The sequence below is a fragment of the Jaculus jaculus genome, chromosome 6 (genome assembly GCF_020740685.1).
Source record: "Jaculus jaculus isolate mJacJac1 chromosome 6, mJacJac1.mat.Y.cur, whole genome shotgun sequence".
NCBI classification, from domain to species: Eukaryota; Metazoa; Chordata; class Mammalia; order Rodentia; family Dipodidae; genus Jaculus; species Jaculus jaculus.
Genome location: NC_059107.1, coordinates 154,948,090 through 154,963,977, shown reverse-complemented (window position 1 = coordinate 154,963,977; position 15,888 = coordinate 154,948,090). Strand labels below are relative to the sequence as shown.

Genomic DNA, 15,888 nt, shown 5'->3' with positions numbered 1-15,888 from the left:
CCACGTAAAACCAGATGCACATAGTGGGGCATGCGTCTGGAGCCCCTTTGCAGTGGCTGGAGGCCCTGTCACATTCATGCTTGCTCCTCTTTCTCCCCCCTCCCTCACCAGCTCTTCTTGCAAATAAATAAATAAATAAACAAATATTCTTAAATTTATTTTTTATTGACAACTTCCGTAATTATAGACAATAACCCATATTTCCCTCCCTTTCCCCCACTTTCCCTTTTGCAACTCCACTCTCCATCATATCTCTTCCCCCTCTCAATCAGCCTCTCTTTTATTTTGGTGTCATGATCTTTTCCTCCTATTATGATGGTCTTGTGTAGGTAGTGTCAGGCACTGTGAGGTCATGGATATCCAGGCCATTTTGTGTCTGGAGGAGCACGTTGTAAGGAGTCCTACCCTTCCTTTGGCTCTTACATTCTTTCCTCTACCTCTTCGTCAGTGGACCCTGAGCCTTGGAAGATGTGATAGAGATATTTCAGTGCTGAGCACTCTTGTCACTTCTTCTCAGCACCATGGTGCCTTCTGAGTCATCCCAAGGTCACCCCCATATGAAAAGAGAAGATTCTCTAATCAAAAATGAGAGTAGCATTAACATATGGGTATGAGCATTAAGAGAAGTGCTTACTGGACAGTTTTTTGAGCATAGTATATACATTTAGCCAGACAGCAGCCGATGTTACACCCCTAGGGCTCACGACTGCCCCTGTTGTAGGTTTTCACTATCAGGCAAGTATTCCTTCCATGGAGTGGGCAGAGCTCTAGTCCAATTAGAGAGTGGTTGTTTCCCCCATAACAGACATGCCACTATTGCACCCATTGGCTCATTTGGCCTGGCTGACCAGATTTAAGGTTTGCAGTGTCATCCACTGTTGAGTATCTTCACTGGTGATTTCTCTCTCTCTCTCCCATTGAACTGCATGCAGCGTGGCTTTTTTTTTCAGCTTTCTGTCAGCTGTTCTGCATGGAGGAGGTTTTCAGCTCAGCTCCAGTAGGATTTCTGAGTGACCTTGCAGCCCAAGTATGTGGAGTCTTCAGCAATAGGGTCTTACCATCTATTCCTGGTGAAAAATATTTTAAAAAGAAAAAACAAAACAAAACATAGTACATCTGGACAAAAGATGGCTTAGGTCACCTGACAGGGCTGGGCAGTGCTAGGACTGGTCTCTGGTTGGTTTTCCCAGGCCCACATGCAAGAAGCCCAGAGAGGGTAAGGATTTTGCTCAAGGTCACACAGGAGCCAGCGTTGGGAGCACACCTGCCAGCTCAGGGGCCTGGGTGCTGCCTGCCTCTGTGAAGGAGAGATGTGATCATTTATCAGGGGAGTTTAATAATGAATGAAGTTGAAGTGCCTTTAATGCAGGCAGCAGGCCCCACGTAATAAAAGGCCCTGTATTAATTCGGAAGTTAATGAATATGCAGGTGTGTCTGAATGATTAATGGGGCTCCCGAAGGCCTGGAAGGGGTGCCACTGCCGCCGCTGGGAACATGAACATTGCATACGTCTGGGAAGCTGGATAAACCAGGAGCCAGTGGGGGGGAGTGGGGGCTTTGGAAGAACTGGAGGACTTCAGTGCCCATAGAGAACTGGAGATAGACACTCAGGCCAAGCCCCCTCACTTTCTTGTACGGAGATCCCCAACAAATCTGTTCACCTGTCTGAGCCTCAATTCTGTCATCTGAAGGATGGAGACAATAGCTGACGGCCGGGGTGCTGAGGTGGAATGAGCCCACAGGCAGGAGTGAGCTCGGGGGGCCGCGGGGCGCGGGGGGGGGGGTAGCTGATTGCAGCTGTTGTGGGATTTTTTTTAGAGCAGTGGGGATAAGGGCCAGGATGGGGGGCATATTTCTCAGTGGGTGGAGCATTTGTCTAGCACACACGAAGCCCTGGGTTCAGTCCCCAGCGTGAGGTGGTAGGGGGGATAGGAAAGAGGATGGCGAAGTGGTTGAGGAGAGCATGGCTCCTGGAGGGATTGCAGTGCAGTCACGAGATCGGGGTCTGAGTTCAGATGCCAAGTACCTATGTAAAAGTGCATGACGGCACATGCCTGTGACCCTAGTGCTGGGGCATAGACAGAGGATTGATCCCTGGGCCCGGCTGGCTAGCTATTCTAGCCCCGATTGGTGAGCTCCAGGTTCAGCGAGGGACCCTGTCTCAAAAAAATGTGGAGGGGCTGGAGAGATGGCTTAGCAGTTAAGTTGCTTGCCTGCAAAGCCCGAGGACCCAGTTTCGATTCCTCCGTACCCGCGTAAGCCAGAGGCACAAGGTGGCACATGTGTCTGGAGTTTGCAGTGGCTAGAGGCCCTGACACACACATTCTCTCTGTCTCTTCTTCTCTCAAATATAAATGAATTAAGTAAACATGATGGAGAATGGTCGAGAAAGACATCCAACCTTGATCTTTGGCCTCTGCATGCACGTGCACCAACATACATACACGTACACACACACACACACACACACACACACGGAAAAGGAGCCAAGAATGGATAACAGTAACAGATAAATATAAATAGCACTTTACAGTTTATAAGGGGACTGCCTTCATTCTACCTTCTGCCCCTTGAAGCCATTGGGTGGGGCTAAGGAGGTGGCCTTGTGGATGCTTAGGCTTAGAGAGGCCAGGGACCTTGGAGGGCCAGCCTGTGTGCAGGAGGGAAGGGCTTCTGCAATCTTGGTTGTCTGGGGGAAGAGGGGAGGATTGTCTTTGGGTGCCTCAGTTTCTCACCCGTTGGGCGAGGGTGATGTGTGTTGAGGCACGGTCCTGCTCTGGGCTTGTCTGTTGGGGCTCCGCGACTCTGCCTGCCCCCCCCGCGCTCCTCTGACGCCCCGCGTTGTCTTCGCACGTGCTTATCTCAGGGGAGCTGCAGGTGCTGGGCCATCCCGGCTCCCCTCAGCCTCTGTCACCTCATCCTTCGTGTGGACATGTCAGAGGGGCTACTGTGTTGTAAGTGTGCAGGCGAGGCACGGTGAGGTGTGTCTCCCCTCCCCCTCCCGGGCCAGTCAGGCCGTGCCCTTGCTCTGTTTCCATGACATCTTTGTCGTCGGCTCCTTAGTGGCTTGGGGAGACTGTCTGGAGCCACCATGCTGGGCCGTGTTGTGTTCTGGGTTTCCAGGATGGGTCAGCCTGTCCGCCTTTCTCTGTCCCCCACAAAATCCTGCTCAGGCCTCAGATAGATGTTCTTCCAGTGTCCTATCACATCAGCCATGGCGGGCCCAGGGCACCACCTGTCTCCTCCAGGCCCGCCTAGGTCATTTCGTGTGACGCATGGGCCTCAGCCACAGAGGCTTCAAGAGTGAAGGAGAGAGGGCTGGAGAGATGGCTTAGCGGTTAAGCGCTCGCCTATGAAGCCTATGGACCCAGGTTCGAGGCTCGGTTCCCCAGGTCCCACGTTAGCCAGATGCACAAGGGGGCGCACGCGTCTGGAGTTCGTTTGCAGAGGCTGGAAGCCCTGGCGCGCCCATTCTCTCTCTCTCTCTCTATCTGTCTTTCTCTCTGTGTCTGTCGCTCTCAAATAAATAAATAAAAAATGGACAAGAGTGAAGGAGAGGAGGGGAGATTCTCTCCCTGCCCCTCTGCCCTTCCAGCCACACCCGCTGGTGAGCAGGGCGCTGTCCTGACCACCCTTGGCTGTCTCAGGGAGGTCAGGGGGAGCCGTTTTCTGGACCCCAGAGCTCTGGCCTGGGCCTCAAGAACCTGCCTACTGCCTTGCTGTACTGAGGCAGAACCTGGGCACATGGTAGTCTGCTGCTGACAGACACGGAGACACCCAGAGGGGAGATGCCTGCGGGGCAGGGCTGGGGTTGGGGCCCAGCCTGGCTGTGTATATTTATAGTTCCCCACTGATCTATATTAATTTTGGGCTGCTCGGGGCCGTGGCAGCCTGGGACGTGAGGACTGCTTTGAAGCCTCTGGGGGGCCCTGCAGAATCTGAGCTTGCCCCATGGAGAGAAGTGAGCAGAGGTGAGCACGCTGCTCACCTAACCCTTCCGGGCCCCAGGGCTCCCACTGAGTCTTTGGCCTGCGGAGTCTTTGCCAGCCTGGGCTGAGGACTCAGGGCCACCCTCTGAGGGGCTTGGTGTCTTTGTCTGGGGCTCCTCCCGCCTTACTTCCCTCCAGCTCTGCGGGGGGACCATGCCTCCAGGGTGAGATCCAGGGCAGCCCAGCCCCCAGTCCAGGGTGTGATTCCCAGGGCAACGCAGGGCACCAGGCGCTTGAGTGCTTGCGAGCTGGGGTGTGTCGCTGGGCATGTCTCGCGTCTCTTCCGGTCGTCATCAGAACTAGAGCCGCAAGGGACCAGAGTGTCACCTCCATTGAGCAGTGGGACTTGAATTCGGAGTCTCCTAAGTCTGAATGTTCCAGCCTCCCAGGGCCCGTGGGGTCCTTGGGGTAGGTGGACTCCCTACCCCCACGGTGTGGTCCCACCCTGGTTGCCACGGGAACACCTCCACTAACTCTATGCTTCTCTTGCAGAGCAGAGACGACTGGCCGCCCTGAGTGCAATTCAATTCAACAGACATTTACTGAGTGCCTACTATGCGCCAGGCCTGAGGCTAGGCACTGGGGGCGCAGAGAGGAAGGTGGGGGGGGGGTCCCGTCCTCAGATAGCTGTGGAGTGTGGAGAGACAGCCAGGGCTCAACAGCTGGGCACCAGGAGAGAAGCATCCATGGAGGGTTGGAGCAGCAGAGCCCAAGGGTGCGAGTGTGTCACTGGAGGGCGGCTGTTCTTCATCTGTGCCTCAGTTTCCCCATCTGTAAAACGGGAAGAGGTGAAGTGGGATGAGACCATTCCAGAATTCCATTGGCCATACATGGGGGTGGGCAGAGCAGGGAGGGTTTCCCTCTGTCGTCAGAGCAGAGAGCTCGGCAGGCCCCTCAGGGGAGGGGAAGAATTTCTAGAAGCATGAGCAAAGACCTGGAGGACAGGGCTGTATGAGCATCCCAGAAGTTCTGTGGCGCTAGGAAGTGACATGGTGTGGCATGAGCTTAGAGAAGGAGAGGAGTGAGAGGAGAGATTGAGGGTCACAGTTTAGGGCGTGAGCTGTCTTCGGGGGCAGTGGCATCTGTTGACGAAGGATAGTCAGGGACATATGGTCCTGTTTTGTCCCATCCTTCTCTTCTCCCTGGGCTAGGCATGTGGCTGGTGTGGCTCTGTGCTGGGTTGTGCCTATCACCTTCAGCCCTCCCTCAGCCTAGGAGATGGGCATTCGTGGGCCCAGTACACAGGTCAGGACACTGAATCTCAGAGAGGGAAACTTCTTACCTGAGGTATGGTCTGACCCCAAGCCCCCATGCTCTTCCCACTACCTTTCACAGTGGGGGTCTGTGCTCTGGGTGACCTCTCCCTAGCTTTGACAAGTGCCCATCAAGGTCAGTGGGCAGGAAGATCCCTAGATACTCTTAGCCAGACTTGCTTTCTCCGAGACCCAAGCGTGTGGCCGGCATTGACTCTTCAAGGCAGGCAATGAGATAGCTCCTTCCCGCTTCACAGATGAGCAGACCAAGGCCCAGGGTCAGATTCAAGGGAGTGTCAGCCAAGGCTGTCTGTCAGCTTGTCTCCTTAGTCTCAGCTGAGTGTGGGGAGAGGGTGACACCCCTGAGACATGTGCAGAAGCTGTCGTCCCATGATCTCTGAAGGGAGTACAATATGAGTCAGGCCACAGACCTGGGTTCAAGTCCTCCTGTTGCCTTGCATGAACTGTGTGATTGTGAGGAGCTCACTGACAGCTCTGAGCCTCGGTTTCTTTATCTGTTAAAGGGGATCGCAGGCCTCTCCATCCATGCAGTTTTCCTGAGCACCCACTAAGGCCTGGCACAGGCTGGGCTGACAGAGAGACTCAGAATTGGAGTTTCCTTGAAGAACCGAGTCCAGGGCCATAAATAGCAGTTAGGGGTCCCAGCAGTAATAGAGGAAGAGGAGGGCCTATGGGAACCCGAGAGGGGTACCCTGGCCGGGTGAGGAGAGGAAGTGCCAGCTCTCAGAGACGGCTGTGGCTTTGGGCATGTCAGACTTTTTCCAGATCAGACAGGAACCAGGGGGGAAAAAAAAAAAAGCCTTTTCAGTTGGGGAGGTCATGCTCCAGTTTACATTCTAGAAACTCCTCCTCTGCTGGGTGGAGAGAACTGATGTGATAGGGTGGTAAGTTGGAGGCAGAGAGATGGAAAAGGGTGTTGGAGGGAGGCTGCGTGAAGCAGTAGCAGTGGGGCTAGTGGGCGCAGGGTCCCCTGGGGTAGGGTGCTGGAGAGGCCCTGGTCAGGGACGGGGACTTGGAGGAGTGGCTTTCCAGGGGACAGGCAGTGGGGATAGGGCCCTTTGGCTGTGGTCAGCACAAAGCTGCTATTGGGAGACGTGGGGAGGGCCAGGACAGGCCTGGGGGCAGGAAGCAGGCTTGAGAAGGGCAGAGAGCCGGGAAGGAGAGGCGGGTGGCCCAAGGGCGGGGTGGCAGTATTTCTGAGAGGAGGGCATCAGGGTAAGGGCTGTCAGAAGTCACAGGTGGCAGGAGGGGCTCTGGAGGGTCAGGGAAGGCCAGAACCTTAGCCCAGTGCCAGGAAGAGGAGAGGAGGAAGAAGAGAAAGGAGTTCGGAAAGGAGGGAAAACATTTTGCATGCATCACAGGGCTGAAGGGCGGGCGGGAGGGAGAGAGATGAAAGGAAATTACCATACATCAGGATCTTGCTACTCCACCTAATTTTCAGAGGACCACAGCTGTGTGCTGAGATAATCCGTTAATTATAACAGCCATTGTGCTTTGGCAATGGGAGAGAAACCGAGGCTGGAAACAGGCTGAGGCTAGGGGTGGGAGGAGTCCTGTGAGGGCTGCACCGATCTCAGGATCAAAGGGAAGACCTGGGCAGGGGCCAGGCCTCAGCCTCTGCCCTCGTCAGGGTTAGCATGGCAGAGCTTGCGGGGGTGGGGGGGGGAACGGGCGGGAGGCGGGAGGGGGCCGCTGCTTGCCAGCCAGTCTGTGCTGCGCCCCTGGAGCTTGGCTCCAGAACGTTCTGCAGCAGCTAACTTTATTGAGCAGTTACTATGTGCCAGGCCCTGCTCCCTAGCTGTTCTCGTAGCCAGTGCCCTTCCTGACTCATTCTGCAGAACAGGAAACAGGCTCAGGAGAGGGGGAGATCATTGAACAGCCTGGGTGACAGCTGAGCATGCCCCTGGCCTTCTAGGAGAGCCTAAGGGTCAGCCGGTCCCCAGGGACTGGCCATCTTCGCAGGCGCTACCACGGTTCTGCCTGGGCAGCAGTCAGTCTAGTCACGGGTGCCCCCCCACCCCCAACGTGCTGTTTCCGGGGCCCAGCATCAGCCCTGGGTGTGGACAGAGCCTCCTTGTCCTCTGGACTGCAGCTGCAGGCCCCCTGCGGCCTTGGAGGCAGCCTTTAGCCTGGACTCCCTGTCTCCCCCACCCAAACTAGATAACCCTCAGGGCCAGGAGAGGGCGTTTCAGACCATCCAGGGTGGCATCCACGAAGACCCCTTGTGACCACCTGCTTGGAGGTAGGGAGGGAAGAGGCAGACAGTCTGTGGGCTTGGTCTTGAGAGGGATGCTAAACCCAGTTTGAGGCCTCTGGGCCCCTGCCCTGGGTGCTGGGGCCTGGAAGAGGTGGGTGGGAGGCACGAGCTGTGTGAGGGCACCCTGAAGTCTGTGGGGGAGAGGTGGGAGCTTGGGGCTGCTCCAGGACCCCAGAGCCCCGTGGCACAGGCTTTGCTCATGCCTGAAGCAGAGGCCAGCCAAGAGGACAGGAGGCTCAGGCTGCAAAGCCAGTGTGAGCCTCAAATGTGACCCAGAGGCCCCTTAGGTGGGAGGAAGATCTGGGAGACTCTGTGGGGTCTCCCCTGAAGGCGAGGCTGCCAGGGCATCTTACAGCCCTGGAGAATGGACACCCCCGTGCCCAGACTCATCAAAGCGCTGTAGATCAGAGGCTTCCCAAAACGACAGACCCCCACTGTTAGTGCCCTAGAGCTCCAAGACCTAGATCTGTGTCAGGGCAGGGCCGAAGGGTAGGGATGGAGGCAGGGGCCCCGTGCAGGCCGGGAGTGGGGCGGGCTGGCCTACTCATGGCTCCTCGTAGCAAGCGGAGAGTCTAACTGCCCCCGCTTGGGGAGCTCTCTTATCTTGCTGGCCTCATAAACTGTAGTGCCCAGGGGTCAGGGCAACCCAGGCCAGAGTGGATGGCACTCCATGCTCTGTCCCGTGGTGTGGAGACCTACTGCTGCCCCGTTGACCAGCGGTGCCAGTAGGTCCAAGGAATGGGGATGTTTAAAGTAAAAGCTCCCAACATGGCCAACTGGCTGAAAAGAAAGTTTAACTATTGATCAGATGGAGCAGCGTCCCCGGCGTCTTGTGGAGCCCCCGGGGTGGGGTTGGGGGGGGGGACCGAGGAGGAAATAGCACAGCAGCTGGGAGGCCTCAGTCTGCTGTCTGTGAAGAATAAGGACAGAACTGGCTCGGAGGCTTAAAGCGTTCAGGACTTGATACAGGAAGCTCACAGGCCCACCTGCCCTTCCTGCCAGGCTCAGCGGCCTGAGTGGGTTACACGCTCCAACGTGGGGCCTCTCTGCCTTTCCCTCCTGGGGGTTGGGGTGGGGGTGGGGGGCTCCCTTGCCCTGGGATGGCCCCGAGGATGTTGGGAGGCAGGGAAACATGCAGCCTTGGGGGCCCTGCAGACAGAGCCGGGAGGGCGGGCCTAGCCGGTGCCTGGCACATAGTAGGTGTTCCATAAATGTTTATTGAATGGATGAGAGGAGGCCGTGCAGGCAGAGGCAGAGGCAGCGTGCGCGCAGGCGCGGTGCAAGAGCGGGTCCCGAGGAGACCGGTGAGTAGCGCCCAGGGGCTGCTGCTGAGCCAGGTGGGGGAGGAAGAGTCAGAGGGGGGGGAGGCGGGATCCTGGGGAGGAGAGGCCAGCAGGGGAGGGGAGGAGGGGAAGCAGGTCCCTGAATAATAACCTGGAGGATTCCGGGAAGGCCAGGAGGTGACGTGGGGTGGCACCAGGGTGGACGTTCCCTCCACAGTCGCCCTGTGGTGGGCTGCCTGGTGGAGGTGGGCTGGGGCGGGAGCAGTGCATGGGCCAGGCTAGACCAGCGAGTGCAGAGCTGCCCACGGGCCCAGGGTTGACCCACCTAGAGATTCCCGACTTCCTGCATGTGGCTTCCTGGAGGCTTTGGGCATGACTCGGGTAGGGAGAGCGGTGATGCCCTGGGAACAGGGGAGATTAAACAAGAGGGACCCCTGTGAGCTCAGGGTGGGCAGGGACAGAGGCCTTGAGACAGCCCCCGACAGACCCAAGAAGACTAATGGACACTGCTGTTCTCTAAACAGATGGGGAAACTGAGGCCCAGAGAAGAAGGACTCTGGTGTGCCCCATCACAGCCGCCCATGGTTTCTCTGCCCCGGAGCAGATGCATGCAACTGAAGCGGCTGAGGCCCTGCCCATGGGAGCTTAGGCTCTGCCCAGAAGCCCAAGCCCTTTCCTGGCTCTAGGCAAAGCGCGGGGCTCTGAGTCCAGGCTCCGAGGCCCAGCCCTGGCCTCTGCGGTTGCGTGGGGGAGGTTGGGTCTTCTTAGAGGCTGAGACAGTGCTGGGTCCAGAGCAGGCGTGGAGGAACCAGCAGCATTGCCGCTGAGGCCTGCTGTCATCCCCCGGTGACAAGGTGTGGCCAGGGGTGTGGAGGCAGCCAGGGCAGAGGCCAGCTCCCTGGGGATGCAGAGCAGCTGCCATGTGGGCTGAGACTAATGAGACGTGATTGAATGGGGTGGACAAAACCCAGCACCTCGGGTGAGACCAACATGGGCGCCCCCCTCCCCCCCCCCCCCCGCTGCCCAGGACATTCTGAGGTCGTTGGGTTTCCTGACAGTGTACATGAGGGGCCCGGGGGCTCGGGTGACATCTAGGACAGGGTGAGGCTAATGCTGGCGTACATTAACAGAAGCACTAAGCCAAGCTGAGGGAGGCGAGCGGCCCCTGGTGCCAGTCACGGCTCAGACTCTGAGGGTCCTGATGCTGAAGTCCACTGTGGAGGTACCTAGAGCTAGCTGGACACAGGGCGGGAGGCAGTGGGCAGTGGCCCGGGGAGAGGAGGGAGAGGGCATAGCTTCTGGCAAGTGCCAAGAGCTCTAGGCTGGGCGTATGCAAAAGCTGTGGGACGGGGTCACCGCCGACACTCAGCGAAGCCTGGTGGTTCTGGGTGCGTGGGCCGGGCCGGGGTGCTGTGCGGCCATGAGCAGAACACTGCATCTCTCTGGCTCGGTTTCCTTGTCTTTACAATGAGAAGCATTAGGGGGTCGTGAGGCCAAAAGAGGGAAGACTCAGTGCAGCTGGTGAGCACCTGTTAGTGGTGGGCTCCTCCCTCTGACTTCCGGTGCCCCCACAGATGGGAGGGTCCGGTCTCTCTCTCTTTCTCTGAGCTCTCCCAGACACCATAGACCCAGGGGCCGGCGGTGGGCACTGGGGTGGGTCTGTCAAACAAACTACGGCCCTTCTGCACTGCTCTGCTGGGTGCAGTAGGGGAGTGGGTGGCCAGATGCCAGCTAGCCTCCTGAGGGGACAAAAGCCAGAGTGAGTGACAAGGGAGCTCTGTCAGATTTGGTGTCAGAGAAAGTCGGGGGCACTTGAACAGAAGCAGATCTGAACGCGGGGAGACAGTGGGCTGAAGAGACATGGAGGAAGCATGTTCTGGGCAGAGACTATCTTTGTGCAGAGGTCCTGAGGTGAGGGCAGGCCTGGGGCTGGCCTGGAGCAAGTTCCTGACGGAGGAGTTAGCTCTTGGGGGTCAGGGATCGGTCAGTTCCCTCCAACAGGAAAGGAGGGGCCTTCACAAGAGACAGGAAACCCACCAGAGAGCCATTGCCTCCCCTCCCCTGAGCTGGTGAGGCACTAGCCACCTAAGGTTGATTTAAAAAAATAAAAAGCACTCAGGAGGCAGACATAGGAAGCTCACCGTGAGTTCAAGGCCACCCTGAGACGACATAGTGAATTCCAGGTCAGCCTGGGCTAAAAAAAAAAAAAAAAAAAGGATTATATCAGATAACAAACCAGCCACTGGATAGGCCCCCTGTAACTGAGGTTAGGAGACTGGAGTCCAGCAAAGGTTATTTTTTAACTTGCTTATGTATTTGATCCCAGAATCTTTTGCCTCCATTCTTCATGTTTTTGTCCCTTTCCCTTTAATCCAAATGGTTCATTTACCAAAAAGTAGTGCATTGGTGACCCTATAATGTCCCACTTCACAAAGGCAGGGTGGGGGTCTAGAGCGTCTTGTTCTAGGAGCCTCTGGAAGGCGTGGGGGAGTTGGGGGGCAGCAGTGTGACTCAGTGCCCAGTCCCCAGGCCTGAGCCTCAGCCCTGAGGGCTGGTAAGCTTTGCCCCTCTGGGTCAGGTGGTAGCTGACTTGGCCCTGGGCTGTCGCTAGACCCGAGAGCTCTGGCTGGGCCTGGGGAGTCCTCTTTCCCCTGTCCTGGGTGGTGGCACTGACGCGGGTTGTGACAAGGGTACTCAGGGTGAACCTCGGCCAGCCGGGTCTAGCGAGGAGCCTGTGCCAGGGCTGATGATCTGCTGCAAGGGAGATTTCCCTGCAGAACCTCATTTCCTGCTCCTGGAAACCCAGAACCCAGGTGTGCCACCCCCCTCTGCCCCATCCCCGTCCCTTGAGCCCCTCTGACCGGTGTCGCAGGGCAGAACAGCTGAGGATGCCCGTGCGGGACCAGGTGTCTTCTGGCTGCACAGCCTGCTGTATTGTGGGAACCCTGGCTGGCACTCTTCTTACCATACAAGAGGGAAACTGAGGCTGGGGCAGTGGTTCAGCCCCACCTGTGGTCTCAGGAGTAGGTCAGTTCCATATGTCCGTTGCTGACCTCCACGCCCACACCCTGAGCCCAGTCCACCTGCAGCCGGGTCCCACACAGGCCAGCCTTGCCTTGTCTCACCTTTCTTCTGGGTCTGGGCCCTCGCCCCTGCACACCCGGGCAGGGGCGAGTCAGGGGTGGGATCCGGATGCCCCTTTGGCTGACTTTAGCAGTCAGTCTGCTGTGGGGCCTGGAGATGTGACTCTGAGCCTGGGGCACCCCAATCCCCGGTGGTAAGGGCTGTGGATGGATCCTGACAGAACCCACACTGAGCACACACCACCAAGCCCGAGACTGCCCTCCCTGGGAACCCCCTTACTCCACGCATGGGAGCCCAGCTCAGTACTTGCACTGCAGGGGTGGGGGGCGCCATTGAGGACTTGGGCTTGGCACATTGGGATCATCCCTGCGCCCCGGGACCTGACCCTTACCTATGCCTGGCTTGGCCCGTGATCCCGGCCACGTGCTCTCCACTGTCTTGGCCTTGGTTTCTTCTTCTGTGGGAGGCTCATCTCTCTAGCTCAGGGGCTCTGCAACCTCCTAGTGCCAGTGACAGGGGCCTGGCTGCAGCTGGGTGACCCTGACCACTGGAGAAGCACTGCGCAGGCAGAGACATGAGTCCGGGCGGCTCCGATGGTCCCCGTCCCTGCCCAACCCTGACTGAGCCCCCCGCCCCCCACCCAGCCTGTGTCTGTTGGTGTCACTGGTTCTTCCTCTTCTCTGTCCAAGATGTCCAGGGGGAAGGGACATCACATAGCCTGTAGCTGGGGCCACACTGCTCTTTGCCGCCGTCGTCCTGGTCTGGAATGTGTCCCTTGCTTCCCGCCGGCTTCCTTGCTTGGCTGCATGGCTTCCAGGCCACCCTGGGGACTGTGCGCTATTGTGGTCCTGCAGCCCTGGTGCCTTCCTCTGGCACATCCCTCCCTTAACCCCTTCCCATCCCTCTGTCTGGCCCTGGCCCTCTATGGCGCCAGCCAGTTCTGCATACAGACGGCCTGGGCTTGGCTAAGGGACTTGGTTAAGTGGCTGTGACCTGGGGTGAGGGTGGAGGGTGCAGTGTATGGCTGAAGTCTTGTATGAGCATACACGTGTGTATATGAGGTGCACACATGTGCTGAAGCAGCCTGGGGGAGGGGTGCTATCCCACATACCCTGCGTACCCCGAATTTCAGGGCTCAGCCAGACCCTGTCGCGTCTGTCTCCCTGGCCCTGAGGGTGCGTAGCAGAGACCTGCATTCCCTTGTTGACCCCTTCCTCCACGCCTGTCACCTCTCTGCCTGTGGTTAGTCCTCAGGCTCAGATGATCCCATTAGTTTCTTCCCATCTCCCTGCTTTGCTGTCCACATGAGGAAGGGAAGGTGACCTTGCCTGTTTGAACCCCGGGACCCTCGGCCCCAGGCTGATTCAACCCACACTGACCCCTCACCCCATACACACCTGCACCTGAGTGGGTCAGCAGCGGGCGGGGGGGGGGCAAGGGCTGCTTGTCAGTGCCTCTGCGGCCTCCCTGTCCCCTCCCTGGCTGCATCAGGCCTCAACGGGTGGTGGGCAGGCAGCCCAGGATAGGGACAGGGTGGTTGGCGCACACGGGACGGGGTGATGGGAGCCGCCTCCCCATTTGCTCTGCGTCATAGGGTGAAAACTGGGCCCCGGCCCAAGCTGTCCCAGGGACCAGATATTTCAAGAGAAGGTGGCCGCAAGGTCACCTTGAGTGTTTGGGGGGTACTGCAGGCATCTGTTCTGGGAAGAAAAGGGCAGGGCTGGGGCAAGACCAGCACCGCTCTCATCCCTCCACCCTCCGCCTGGCCCTGGCCCTCTAAGGCTCCAGCCAGTTCTGCATACAGACGCCTGGCCTTGGCTGAGGGACTTGGTTAAGTGGCTGTGACCTGAGGTGAGGGTGGAGGGAGTGCAGTGTGTGTGCATCTACGTGTGTATATGCGGCTCACACATGCGCTTAAGCAGCATGGGGGGGGATGCTCTCCTGCCACACACGCCTGCCACCTCGCCACACGCCAGCTTGTATTCCTGTTTGACTATAGTTGCACACATACTGTGCACACACGTGTGCTTATGCACCTGCTTGCACACCGTCTCCTTGCACACATCAGCACCCCTTTGCATCTGCACATTGAGCCAGCCACACACCTGTGTGCGCACCTGCATACGGATGTAGTCTCCAGCCATTCCCAGATCGAGGCGAGACCGCATTCCCTGCACCCCCAAGGCTCACTGCACTGACAGGCAGGCTCCCGGTGGGCTGGAGGACACAGCAGCCCCCTCCGGTGTAACCTGGCTACCTGTGGGAGGGGAAACTGAGGCTCAGAGTGGGATAGGACTGACCAGGGGTCTCCCGGGGGCCATGCTTCACAGGAGCCAAAGTCTCTCCAGCTTCGAGACCTCTGTAAGGCACAGCAGAGGGCAGACATACTGGCAGCTTCCCAGCAGCCTTGTGATGCCCACGCTGGCCCTGTAGCGGGGCAGGGGGAGCATGACGGCTGGCTTTGAGGTCTCCACCCTGCCACAGTGTCAGCCTGTGACCCAGGCAGGACTCTTGTCACCTGCCGCCTCCTCTGGCAGTGCTGCCACCCAGGGCTTCCTTTGGGTTTCTGCCCCTGCTGCCCTGCATGGTCTGCCTCTGGGGCTCAGTGTTGGAAATCAGCTTCAGCATAACATGAACAGTGAACAATTTTCCAAGTGTCTTCTCTCCCAGCATTTCCCTGGGGGAGGAGCGGGAAAAGAGAGGGAGTAAGAGAGAGCACCTGTGGACTCTTTGGCCCCAGATGGATTTTTCCCACTCTCCTGGGCTCCTGCCAGGGCAGAGCTGTCTTGGGGTCCAGGGCACAGGGTGTGAAATGAACCGTCCGGCTGTGCCCAGCTTGCAAGGAATTTGGCCAAGCCTTGTCTAGGCTTGGGACTCGGTTTTCCTTACTGGAAAAGTGAGATGGGGGTTGGCTGGGCCGTGGGCTGTGGACCAGGATTGTCTGCTCCTCCCTAAGTCTCTTTGCCTCTGGTTGGGCAGCATGAGCGCCTTGCTATTTCCCTATCACAAGACCTGGGAAGGAACGTGGTTCTCACTTTACAGAGGTACATGTGACTCAAAGACAGTAGTCAGGATGGGCGAATGGGGTCTCAGCCTCTTGGCTCCCGGCTCTGTTGGACTCTCAGTGTCTGAGGAGCCTTAACCCTGACTCTCCAGCCAGGGAGGCGGATGCAGGGCCTCAGCTATGCTGTTCTAGAGCCCCCTGTGGGACCAGGGTGCTCTTCTAGAAGATGCTCCGGGGAGATGCTGCCGGGGAGTGGATTTGAAGTCCTTACCTCTTCCCCGCTGCTCTCCCCACATCTTCCCCTGTGGAGACCCCGGCTCCTGCATCTCCCTGTGTAGGAGGGGACCCACTGCCGCCATGCTCTGCTCCCCTCCCCCATGGAAGCTGAGACAAGGGAATTATTTTTGGAACAAGAGCGTTACACAACAAATGAATTATTTATCTTTGGGCGCGGGGAAAAAGGCATTTTGCTGGGCTTCTTAATTCTTATCCGGATTCAGGGCGCTCACTTGAGTGTATGGACCTGTGATGCACACAGATGGTAGGTTGCGTGTGTGTGTGTGTGTGTGTGTGTGTGTGTGCGCGCGTGCGTGTGCGTGCGTGTGTGCGTGCATGTGTGTGTGTGTGTCCCTGCCCTGCATGCATGCCATGGAAGCTCCGCTCCCTATGGGCATGCAGGCTTTGTTCAGGCCAGCAGCTGGGTGCGGACACTGTGCTGGGTGTGCATGGAAGGGCATCCGTGCACGTGTGCCCACCGACAGTCTCCAGTCTCCCTTCTCTACCTCAGTGCCCGAACTGCCCCTACCCCCAGTGCAACTCTTCCCCAGTTCCCTCCTCCCTATCTGCACACTCCCCAGCCCTCTCCTCCTTTAGGGACCCTGGGTGCTCGCTGGCCCAGAGGTTCCCTGAAAGGTGTGGGAGAGGAGTGGGGGTGGGGCCTGGGCTTTAGCCTGATCAGGGCCCTGTCACTGATTCGTCACCCTCTCTCGGTGCTGCC

The 15,888-nt window shown here is 58.1% G+C and overlaps 1 protein-coding gene across 10 annotated transcripts in view; it reads left to right on the top strand.

The window, feature by feature from the left end:
- Elfn2 (extracellular leucine rich repeat and fibronectin type III domain containing 2) overlaps positions 1–15,888 on the top strand; it is a 50,704-nt gene that overhangs the window by 31,858 nt on the left and 2,958 nt on the right. Inside the window, exon 1 of one of the 10 annotated variants that reach the window (XM_004650284.2) lies at positions 8,609–8,824. The exons of 7 other annotated variants lie outside the window; for them this stretch is intronic. The gene's annotated coding sequence lies outside the window, so the exon portion shown is untranslated. Of the gene's footprint in view, positions 1–8,608; positions 8,825–9,636; positions 9,658–15,366; positions 15,433–15,888 lie in introns of those variants that run through there. 2 more of the 10 variants (XM_045153682.1, XM_045153681.1) reach the window with 2 other exon arrangements.